Source organism: Cricetulus griseus, chromosome 8, assembly GCF_003668045.3.
Source record: "Cricetulus griseus strain 17A/GY chromosome 8, alternate assembly CriGri-PICRH-1.0, whole genome shotgun sequence".
Lineage (NCBI taxonomy): Eukaryota > Metazoa > Chordata > Mammalia > Rodentia > Cricetidae > Cricetulus > Cricetulus griseus.
Window position 1 is genome coordinate 25412088 of NC_048601.1, and position 12076 is coordinate 25424163.

At 44.2% G+C, this 12076-nt stretch overlaps 1 protein-coding gene and 1 long non-coding RNA gene across 2 annotated transcripts in view; one reads left to right on the forward strand and one right to left on the reverse strand.

Annotated features, from left to right (window-relative positions):
* Window positions 1-438: 438 nt before the first annotated feature.
* On the reverse strand, window positions 439-6485 carry LOC113837045. Its single transcript, XR_003487646.2, has 3 exons — window positions 6356-6485; window positions 2317-2767; window positions 439-1452 (listed from the first exon to the last, which is right to left on the reverse strand). It is a non-coding gene; the product is annotated as an uncharacterized LOC113837045 (long non-coding RNA).
* Wnt5b (Wnt family member 5B) overlaps window positions 6385-12076 on the forward strand; it is a 35477-nt gene continuing 29785 nt past the window's right edge. The window contains exon 1 of the mRNA XM_027429280.2: window positions 6385-6507. The gene's annotated coding sequence lies outside the window, so the exon portion shown is untranslated. The remainder of the gene's footprint in view (window positions 6508-12076) is intronic.

The following is a 12076-nucleotide window of genomic DNA, read 5'->3' on the forward strand; positions in this document are numbered from 1 at the left end:
TCACGATCTCTTGAGAGAGGATGGTCTCCGGTCTCCGTTGCTAGATAGCTTTGTTTTTCCGAGACACGGGTTCTCAAACTGTAACTATGTATCAGAAGATGACCTTGAACTCCTGATCTTGTGGCTTCGACTTGCTAAATGCTGGGATTACAGATTTGTGACAATCTAGACTGTACTGTGTGGGGATCAAACATGCATGCTAGGCATGCTAGGCAAACACTTTGAATTGAGCTACATCCCCAGCCTGTCCCTAACATTTCTTTTTAAATTTTTAAAAGATTTTTTTATTTTATGTATATTCATGTTTGCCTGCATAGATGTCCGTGCATTGTATGTGAATGCCTGGTGCCCATGGAGGCCAGAAGAGGTGTCAGATCTCTTGGAAGTGGAGTTACAGATATTTGTGAACCACCATATGGCAAGAAAACATAAATATCTGCTTAACATTTGTGTATTAAGCACAAATATGTTTGTGTATGTTAGTTTTTTTTTTTTTTCAGCTTAACACTTGCTAAGGTCATCTGGGAGGAGGGAACCTCAACGGAGAAAATGCCTCCATCAGTTTGGTCTGTGAGCCATTTTCTTGGTTAATGACCAATGTGGAAAGAAGGGCCCAGCCTTTGTGAGCAGAGCCATCCCCTGGCAGTCAGTGCCACCCCTGGGCAGGTGACCCTGGGAGGTATAAGAAATAGTCTGAGTCATGTAAGCAACATTCTTCCTCTGCTTCAGTTTCTGACTCCAGATTCCTGCCTTGACTTCCCTCAAGGACAGGCTAAATTATAATCCTCATTTCTGAAACTAGTCGCATGGCCATGGCTGGTATTTATAGCTACCTTCCTCTACTCCCCATTCTGTATTCTGTCCTGGAGGGGTGACCCATATATGCATCCCTGAGGGGTCTAGGTCATTCGTCACCTTGCCTGGATTGAATTGTTGCAATTTCCCATTGACCTCAATCACATGGCCTGGTAACACCAGGAGATGCCCTAAAGCAGCAGTTCTCAGCCTGTGGGGGTCCTGACCTCTTTGGGGGTCGACTATCAGATATTCTGCATGTCAGACATTCACATTGCTATTCATAACAGCAAAACTGCAGTTATGAAGTAGCAACAACATAATTTTCTGGTTGGGGTTATCACAACATGAGGAACTTGCATTAAAGGACGGCAGCATCAGGAAGGTTGAGAAGCACTGCCCTAAAGGATCTCCTCCTACACTTCAGACAATCTTCTTGTGGAGAAGCAATCCAGTTTGCCTCTGGTAGTCTGGATCAGTCATCCCTTCTAACACTGTTACTCCTATTTTAGCCTGTTGGGTTAAGATCATCAGAAACCCAACATAAGCTTGTGGGGGGTGGGCGTGTCTTAGCGTCTAGCTCAATGCAATGTTTGTTGTATCTCCTGGCAGAAGCACTCTGGAACAATAACTTCTAAGCCAGCAGAGTATAAGGTCCTGGGAACAGAAAACAAAAATGTTCTTGGTGGGCTAGTAAGGGTGATGGTGAGTGGAACCATTCCCTTTTCCTCCCTTGATTATTATGGTCCTGAGTCCTGGCTGAAGGAAAAACTCGAAGCACGTATAACCTCATGGAGAACTCTGCCCCAGCCCTCCAAGGTACTGCCACCCAGTTAGCCCTGTAACTGTTTGTTTAAAAAGTGATTCCACTGTTCAATCAAGCAAGCTGTTTCTGTATGTGGCAACCATATTAAGAATGGTGAGGGGCTGGAAACATGGGCTCAGAGGTTAAGAGCACCGGCTGCTCTTCTAGAGGTCCTGAGTTCAATTCCCAGCAACCATATGGTGGCTCACAACCATCTGTAATGAAATCTGGTGCCCTCTTCTGGCCTGCATGCATATATGCAGACAGAATGCTGTATACATAATAAATAAATCTTTAAAAAAAAAAAAGAAGAAGAGGAAAGAAAAGAAAAGAAAAAAAAGAATGGTGACTCCAGGCCGGCCGTGGTGGTGCACGCCTTTAATCCCAGCACTCAGGAGGCAGAGGCAGGCGGATCTCAGTGAATTTGAGGCCAGCCTGGTCTACAAAGCGAGTTCCAGTACAACCAGAACTGCTACACAGAGAAACAAAAACAAACAAAAAAGGAATAGTGAGTCCCATGAATATGGGCCTACTTCCAAGGCTATGCAGTGAGTTTCTTGGTCGGAAGTAGTGCTGCGTGGAATACCATGATAGTGGTTACGGCATCCTGTAAGTCCAAGTATGGCAATTTGGGCAGAAGCATTGCATGCAGGGAAGACCAATCTATGACCAAAAATAAGTGTCTATTCCAGTAAGAGCAAAGTACTGTCACTTACCTGATGGATGTGGTCGCTGGCTCATCATCCCGAGGGAATGGTGCTACATCGGGGGCTTAGTATCACTCCAAGCAGCTTGCACATTTGGCACACAGTGGCAGCTTATCCGAGTCAGCCTTGGACCCAGCTGTATCAGTGTCTGCGTGATGCCTGTAGGGAACGCTTTCATGAGCAGTTGCTCCTGAAAACAGTGAACCCTTCCACTTCTGCTTTCTTCCTTGAAATGAATTTGAATCTTTAGAGATGAAGCCTCCTCTGAGGGCAGGGTTTTGCCCTCAGGATATGTTTCCATTCTCTCAGTGCAGTGCAGGAATTTCATGTCAGAGGTGCTGATGTCTCTATTAATTACAGCTGCCTTTTAAAATTGGCTGAGAAGTGCTCTCATTCTGATATTTTCTCTGCCAAACCAGTCCATTTTCTTTAAACCAAACTTCACTCAGAGTTTCAGGACCTAGGAAGCATAAAGCCAGATTCTTGGCCAAAATATCTCATGAATGGGCCCCTACCCAGTTCCTGACAGTCCTTGCCTCTCTGAAACCTCACAAGCTGAGCCTCCACTGTCTGCATTTCTCTCTGCATTACTGCCTTCCGAACTTCCACTATCCATCCAGCCCATTATCCAGCCTTCAGCAGCTTTTCTAGCCCCACAAACCAAACCCTTCCACATTTCTCCCCAACAGGTTCAAAAGCACAGTCAGGTTTATCACAGCAAAGGCCCCACATCTTTGATGTCCTGGTTTCATTCTATTGATGTGATAAAATACCCAAAAGAGCCTGGTGGTGGTGGCCCACACCCTTAATCCCAACACTCTGGAGGCAGAGGCAGGCAGATCTCTATGAGTTCAAGGCCAGCCTGGTCTACAGAGCAAGTTCCAGGACAGCCAGGGCTACACAGAGAAACCCTGTCTTTGGAAAACAAACAAACAAAAAAAGACAGGAAAGAATGGAGTGAGAATGGGGAGGAGAGAGAGAGAGAGAGAGAGAGAGAGAGAGAGAGAGAGAGAGAGAGAGAGAGCACCCTGACAAAAAGCAAGTTGGAAGAGAAAAGGTTATTTTAGCTCATAATTCCCGTTACCGGTTAACAGCCCATCGTTGCAGTGAAGTCAAGGCAGGAACCAGAAATAACTGTTCACTTCCATAGTTGAGAGCAAAGAAGGAATGTTTGCCTGTTCAATGCTCAGCTAGCATTCTTTATTCTTACACAGCCCAGGACCCTAAACCAGGAAGTGGTGCCACCCACTTTCAGGCCAGGTTTTCTCAAAATTAACTAAGGCAATCAAGACAGTCCCTCACAGACATGTGCACTGGCCAACCCCATGTAGACAACCCCCCCACCAAGACTCCCTAGGTTATGCCACACTAACAACTGAAACTAACCATCATAATGCAAATCCACCTGTGGTAAAGCACGCAGGAAACAACTGGCTACAAAAGCCGCTCGCAAGAGTGTGCCCTCTACTGGAGGGGTGAAAAAAACCTCATCGTTACAGGTCTGGTACTGTGGCACTAATGTGAAATCAGACGCTATCAGAAATCCACTGAACTTCTGATTTGCAAGCTCCCCTTCCAGCGTCTGGTTCGAGAAATTGCTCAGGACTTCAAAACAGATCTGCGCTTCCAGAGTGCAGCTATTGGTGCTTTGCAGGAGGCAAGTGAGGCCTATCTGGTTAGCCTTTTTGAAGATACCAACCTGTGTGCTATCCATGCCAAACATGTAACAATTATGCAGAGAACGTGCTTAAGAGTCCACTATGAGGGGAAACATTTCCTTCTCAAAATTTTTTTCCTCTTCCTGTTATCAGTAGTTCTGAATGTTAGCTATTTTTTCCATGGGGTCAAAAGGTACCTAAGTATATGATTTCGAGTGGAAAAATAGGGGACAGAAATCAGGTATTGGCAGTTTTTCCATTTTCATTTGTGTGTGAATTTTCAATATAAATGCAAGATGTAAAGTATTAATGCAAGCAAAATGGTTCAGTGAACACATTTCAACAGTTCAACTTTATAACAATTATAAATCTGTTAAAATTTTCTGGACAATGCCAGCATTTGGATTTTTTAAAATCCAAATTTCTTATTGACGGCAACTAAATGGTGTTTGTAGCATTTTTATCATACAATAGATTCCATCCATTCACTATACTTTTCTGAGTTGTCCTGCATGCAAGTAGATGTTTTTAATGTTGTCTGTCTTCTGTGCTCTTCCTGTAAGTTTGCTATTAAGTTACATTAAACTATAAAAAACAATGTTGGGACTGGAGAGATGGCCCAGCAGTGAAGAGCACTGACTGCTCTTTCAGAGGACCTGCGTTCAATTCCCAGCATCCACACGGCAGCTCACAACTGTCTGTAACTCCAGTTCCAGGGAATCTGATGCCAATGCACATAAAAAGCAAAGTTAAATAATTTTTTAAAAGAATTTTACAGCAAGCTTACTGCCTTCCTTTTCTGTTTGTTTGGTTTTTTGAGACAGGGTTTCTCTGTGTAGTCCTGAATGTCCTGGAATTCACTCTGTAGACCAGGCTGGCCTCAGACTCAGAGATCTGCCTGCCTCTGCCTCCTGAGTGCACAGCCACTGCCACTACCTGGCTCCTGTCTTTTGTTAATGTACCATGAATGGATAAAATCTCCCACAGATGTGGGTCATACAGCTATACCATGGCTGGTTATTAAATCTTTTAGACCCTGTTTCCTGTTTTTAGAGAAACAGAAAGGTTAGAGGAGCAGAAACACAGCAGGATGCAGGGCTTGTACCTAGACGTGACTTTGAGCCAGAATAGTGGCCTATTCCATTGTCCCAAAAGGACAGTGAGGAAGCCTCCCTCTGAGGGACAGCCAGGGTCTGTACCGTTGACTCAGGTCTGACCTCTCTTCCTGCAGCCTTTCTGTTATGCTCAACTCTGTCTCCAAGATCTGACTCCTGATATCTGGATGTCTTCCCTAACCTGTGGCCCCCATTGTAAGAGCCCTGGCATCTAGCTGAGCTTTTGTTCTCTTTTAAAAGATAAGTCAGGGGCTGGGACTTGGGTTTGGTTCCCATCACCTACATGGTGGCTCACAACTTCCTATAACTGTGGTCCTGGAGGATCCCACACTATCCAGCCCTTGGGCACCTGCACACATGTGATGCACATAAACTCACACACATACACACACACACACACACACACACACAATCAAAAGTTTTTCAAAGGTTTACTAAATTGCATTTGCTTGGTAGACTTTGTGTTTAGTGTGCAGGGATCCTGGAGTCTCTAAAGGCTTGCCCCTTTTAGCAAAATGAAAATAATATAGAAAGGGCCTATGGCCCCTCCCCTTCCCTCTTCATCTTACAGATCATGTTCCCTTTGGTACCAACAAAGTGGCACAGTGAAAAGAAGGTGGGTTTTGTAGGCACAGGCATAACACAGACTCACTACAGGGAGCCTCTGTCTTCCCTCCAAAGTTGGCCTAATGTTTGCCATAGTTGAGGACAGCTGGTCTTCATTCCCAAACTAAGAGAATCGAACAGCTGGCAGAACCGATTTTGTTGCTGGGTCTCTGTAGTGCATGTTGGCCTTTAAACCATGATCCTCCTACCTCATTCTCCTGAGTGCTGGAGTTTGAACACTGCAGACCAGTCCACCATGCCTTGCCTGCTGTGATGCAGTCAATATGTGATGCCATGCGCACCCACTGTTGGCGGTATTAACTGTGCAGTGAGCAGATCTGGCCACAAGTGATGGTTAGTTTGCTAACCAAACAGGTCTCTGTGTGTGTGTGTGTGTGTGTGTGTGTGTGTGTGTGTGTGTTGAGTGCCCTCTGGGGAGATAAGCTGGCACAGTTTTTATTCCTTCAGGCTATCTATGCCTAGCTCTGGCTTTGAATAAAATGCCTCACATTGCTTGTGTGTGATCTGTCACCCTCTAGTGGCCATATCTCTCTTAGCCCTGAACCCACAAAACAGCCCCATTTCTGTCCCCCTCCCCCCATGGAACTCAGGGCCTCACACCAGCTGAGCAGTCTTGTCCCCAGTGAGCCCTTGGATGTCCGTTCTTACCAAGTGCCTCTTCATCTTTGTGTGTTGGGATAGTTACTGCATCCAAGGCCATATGCCCACCCCCAAGGCTGAGAGCTAAAGCCGGAGTGGAGAAGGGAGAAGCACCATTTCCAACCAGTTTCAGTTCTGCTTTCCCAGGGAGGCAGGCCAGGGTGAGTCAACTCAAATCTCTGACCCTGCTTGCTTCCGTCATTCAGGCTGTGTTCTCTTTGTCCTAAAGGTCATTTGTACCAGGCTCCACTGAGATTATCAGATCCTGATAAATATTTCAGAAGGCTAAAGGGGGAAGGGAGGGTCAGCTCAGCCTGTCTCAGACTGTCCTGGGACCTCCATGTCTGGAGCCTGGCTGAGCTATTCTGAAAGCAGCTGCCCTGGGTTCTGGGCACAGCAGGTCTTCCTAGAAAGTCCTGTGTAGGTGAACCTTGGTGTCTCTTACATAATGTCATGTCCACAGGAGTCTTGGGATCAGCCCTGTTGGAGAGTTCACATCCAGGTCCCCTTCTCTGCCAAGAGGGGGTTCAAAAGTCAGACTCTGGAGGGTAAGAAAGGCCCAGCTTTGCTTCTCTTCATCCCACATGCTGGGAGGTGCTACTGTGGTTCTCTGAATCTCAGCTAGTTGCCAAGAGGTCAGTGATTACTATAATTCTGTGTGATTTTTTTTTTAATCTTTGGAGGTGGTGCTGGTGGTGAGGTCTCACTGTATAGGCTAGGGCATCCTGGCACTAGGTCTCTACCCTTTCTCCACCTCCCTGGTGCCACTGTGTTTGGCCTTTATTTTAAACTTCCTGGTTAAAGGCAGAGAGTCAAGTAATTTACTCAAGTAGTCGATGCTACTATTGTGACCATTCACAAGTTCTTACTGTTTTTGTAGTTTTGTTATTGCTGTTTGTAGTACTTCTGGTAGAACCCAAGGCCTCCTGTGTGTTTGTGACCTAATCCTACAGCCTGAGGATTCCTTGGTGTAACTGGCTGAGGGAATCTAAACTAGTGTTGTCCACTTCTGGCAGAATAACAAATCATAGTAATTAGTTGGTAGCACCTGGTAAGGCTCTGGATGTCCTGTGTCGAAGTTTAATGGCAGTATTGCTGTTCTTATTTTCTAAATGCTGAAGATAAGGCACAGAATAAAAACCTACTTCTTTGGGGTCCTGGGAGTAGCTATGGTCGATCTGTCCTCTGAACCTCAGAGCACCAGCTCACACCAATGGTGCATGTGTGTTGTGGTCACCTGACCTCTGTGCTCTATATTTGAGTAGTTCTGTGTGATTTAATAACAAGGCATTGACAAGGGGCTGGAGAAATGACTCATTGGTTAAAAGTACTTGCTATACTTCCCAGCACCCACTTGGCAGCTCACAGCTGTCTGTAGCTCTAGTTCCAGAAGATCCAGTACCCTCACAGACATATATGCAGGCAAAACACCAATGCACATAAAATAAAAGTCAACTATCTTTTAAAAGTTAAAAAAAAATAGACACTGGCAAAAGATATAGATATCTGATCCCACACCTGCTAGGTGAGTAGGTTGGCTCACTGATACAAATGCAGTCAAGGAGAGAAATGAGAAATCCTAAGAGCAAGTGTGTCTGCTCCCCACTCACCTTCCAGGCAGTTGAGGGTCTGAGGGAATGGAGAATACCATCTTTGAAGTCCTCTTTCAGCTTGGTTCCCCGTTTTTTCTGTCCATATAAAGTTTTAAAAGTGTGGTATCAACTATAATAAAGCCTCGTGCTGTTTGCATCAAAAAACAAAACAAAAGTGTGGTATAATGTAAAAAACATTATGTGGACTAAAAAACAAAACAAACAAACAAACAAAAAACAAATTGGCACTCCTGGCAGAGCTAAAATTGGCTTATCTGGCTTTGTGGCTTCCTCACCAGTGCCACATCTTGTAATAGGTCCTGACGGGAAAGGCGCAGCGGATGTTCCTACAGTTGATGTATATTTGCCTCTTTATGTTGCCTTTAGTATCCTGGCCTGTCATTTCCTCTCTGCCTTCCTCCCTCCGCTCCTCTTGCTCCTTTGTTTTTCTTTCTAGCAGCGCTAGTTATCCAGCCTACGGCCTTATGTGCACCAGGCCAGCCCTTTATCACTCTCAGACTGGGATTTTCATGATGGGCCTGTCATTCATTAAAAATAACCCTGTAAATTGGGGTTTTAGCTACAAAACAAGTTCAAGGCCAGTCTGTCTCAAAGGTGGAAGAAGAGGAAACCACACACCTGTAAAGTGTGTAACAAGAGGATTTTGATTGCTACATAAGCTGATGAATAGTGTTTACATTTCTCGTTGTTATATAGTATTACATAGGAAATGCTTTCATTGTGAGCATTTTAAAAATCCTTGACTTAAAGAGCCAACATTAAATCATCTTAAGTTATGCAAGGACCTGGGAGAGATCTGTCCAATTCCAATGCATTTGTCATGTTCCAGGGGGTTTTGTTCTAACCTGTCTGTTTGGATTCTGAGACAGATATGGAAAAGAGAGAATTAAAAACCCAAATGACATCGTAAATCATTGCTGCTCCACCGCAGAAATGTCTCATACAAAGGCAAAAACCATACCACATGGGGAGTGGTGGCGTGGTACAGTACGACAACGGGAGGTGAAGACAGGGAAGGGAACTTCAAAGTTATCAGCTTCAGTGGGTTGCAAGACCAGGCTGGGATACAAGAGACGGACCCTCTGCCTCAAAACACAGTAAAACCACACCAAGCCAAATAACTCAAGTTGAAGACAGGTTACAGGTGGCGGTTAGACTGCTACACAGTACCCTGTTTCTAAAACCAAATGATGTAAATATGTGGTGGGAGTCGCCAAAAATTGGAATGCTTCCTTAAACATTAAAATTTTTCCCTTATATTTTTAAAGTTGACTACCCAACCTGTCAAGTTCCTAATGAGAACAAGTTTCCTAAATATGGGAACCAGATCAACAATAACAAGTTATAGGTTTAGGGGAGAATTTGAAGTGAAGATGAAACCCAGGGCCTTGTGCATGTCAGATACATACATGCTCTACCATTCAGCTAAACCCCCAACCTCAAATACCTTGCAGAGCACATCCGAGGTGCTCCTGGAATCTGCCCATGCATTAGCTGCAGCAGCAGGATGGCTGCTCATGATGAGATGATTGCCTGTGTTGTGTGTGGAGGTGAAAAATACAACAAGCCTTGTGTTTAACAGTCTACATTTTATGCTAGTTCTGTTTCAATAAAAAAAGTTGTTTGACAGGAAAGAAGTTAAAGTATCTTTATTTGCAGATGGTGTGATTCTACTCATAAGAGGCCTATAAAGACTCCATTAAGAAGATTTTTGTTTCTTTGTTTCATAAGAAAACAGAGCTGATAAATACCGTCAGCAAAGTGGCAGGATACAAAATTACCATTCAAAATATCAGTAGCCTTTCTATATCCTAGTAACAAACACGCTGAAAAAGAAATCAGGGAACAGTCCCACTCACAACTGCAAGGAAAGACAAAAGAGACGAAAACCCCTGAGCCTCAGAATAAAACTAATAAAGGAAGTGAAAGACCTATATGGTGATCACTTTAAAGCATTAAAGGGAGAAATTGGAAAAGATATTAGAAGATAGAAAGACCTCTTGTGCTCGTGGATTGGATGAATTAATATTGTGAAATGGCTATACTAAGAGCAATCTACAGATTCAATGCAATCCTAATTTTTAAAAGTGCAATGCTTTTTTCTCTTCACAGAAATAGAAAAAAAAAATCTTAATTTGGGAACACAGAAGACTTTGGGTAACCAAAGCAACCCTGAGAAAAAAGAATAGTGCTCAAGGTATTACTATCCCTGACTAAAAGTCATATACAAAGTCTAATTTAAAAATACGGAGTTTTGACACTGGCACAAAAACAGACACATACTGATGGAAAGGAAGACCACCAACATACAAACCTGCACAGCCAGAGTCACTTGATTTCTGACAACGAAGCCAAAAATCCACAGCAGAGAAAAAAACAGTTTCTTCAACAAACGGCGTTGGGAAAATTGGGTGTCCACAGACAGAAGGGTGGACCCCTATATCTCACCCTGCATAAAAGTCAATGTCAGATGGGTCAAAGGTGTTAATGTAAGACTGTGGTGACATATTGGTTATGATCTAATAAAGCAACAGGAGATCAAAATGCAAAGCTAGCCACAGCCATAGAGCCAGGCAGTGGTGGCGCACACCTTTAGTCCCAGGACTTGTGAGACAGAGGCAGACAGATCTCTGTTAGTTCAAGGCCACCTTGGGCTACACAAAAGTAATCCAGTCTAGAAGAGAAGCAGCTCACACAAAGGTGATCTCAGCACTTAGGATCACACACCTTTAATCCCAGCACTAGAGGGGTGGAGACAGGAGTGATACAGCTGGGTGGAGAGAGGAATACAAGGCAGAAAGAGACAGGAACTCAGGGACTGCAGTCTGAGGCTTGGTGGAGAGCAGTGCAGTCAGCATTGCACTCAGGAATCGTGGAGCCAGGATCACCCATTTTGGTCTGAGGTAGAGGTAAGAGCGAGTGGCTGGCCACTTTGCTTCTCTGACAGTGTCTGTCTCTGGTCTTTTATTCATGTTACATCATGCTTTCAAGGATGTGGATAAAGGGGAACTCATAGACATTGCTAGGGAAAGTGTAATTTAGACCAGACACTGTGGAAGTCAGTATGGAAGTTTCTCAAAAAACTAACTGTAAATCTTCTATGTGACCCAACTGTTCCTATCCTGAGTGTTTCCCAAAGGGCTCCCAGCCAGTACATCACAGAGACACTTAGCAGTCACTATAGCAGACACTATAGCAGTCTTCACAATAGCCGGGTTACGGGACCAACCCAATTGTCTATCCAGAAACCAATTAGGAAAATGTGTTGTGTACATGCAATGGAATTTTTTTCCAGGCACAGAAAAGAACAAAGCTGTGCTATTTGTAGGAAAATAATATGTAGCTGTAAATAATATCATATTAAGTGAATTAAGTCTCAGAAAGACAAATACTGTATGTTTTCTGTTTGTAGTTTCTAGATTACATAGGTACACAGGGAGAAATGAAAATAGAAGTAAAAGTTAGCCGTGATGGTGCACGCTTTTAATCCCAGCACTTAGGAGGCAGAGGCAGGCAGATCTCTGTGAGTTCAAGACCAGCCTGGTCTACAGAGTGAATTCCAGGACAGCCAGGACTATACAGACAAACCCACCTCGAAAAATCAAAAAAGAAAATAGAAGTAAAGCTGACTAAGGTGATAAAGGGTGCTAACAGGAGCAGGGAGGGGGGTATGAGGTGAAATATGCCTAACATAGTATATACACATATATGCAAACTTAAAAATACATTCTTAAAAGTTTGACTTCTGTAAGGTCTACAAGAGATTACCATGTTGCCCTGGTAGGAAAAGTGGTCATTACCGAAGAAGCCCCAAGGACCTGACCATGGGGCCCCCACAGTTAAGCTGTAGTAGTGGACGGGACCAGTTATCAGAATGGCTAGGCATGGGTCCTGGGTGCACAGCTTGTGCCAGGACAGGTAGCAAGCTCTCTCAGACAAGGCCAGAATCTGAACACTGCAGGCTGGACTTCCATTAATGTGTAAAGAACTTTGCTTTGCTGGTTGATGTAACTGCAAGCTGCCGAAGATACCTACAAGAGGACTTTCAGAGCATTCTCTTTTCGGAGCTGCTAGCTAAGGTGCCACCTTGCTGGAAGGAAGCTTTGCTGAGACCAAA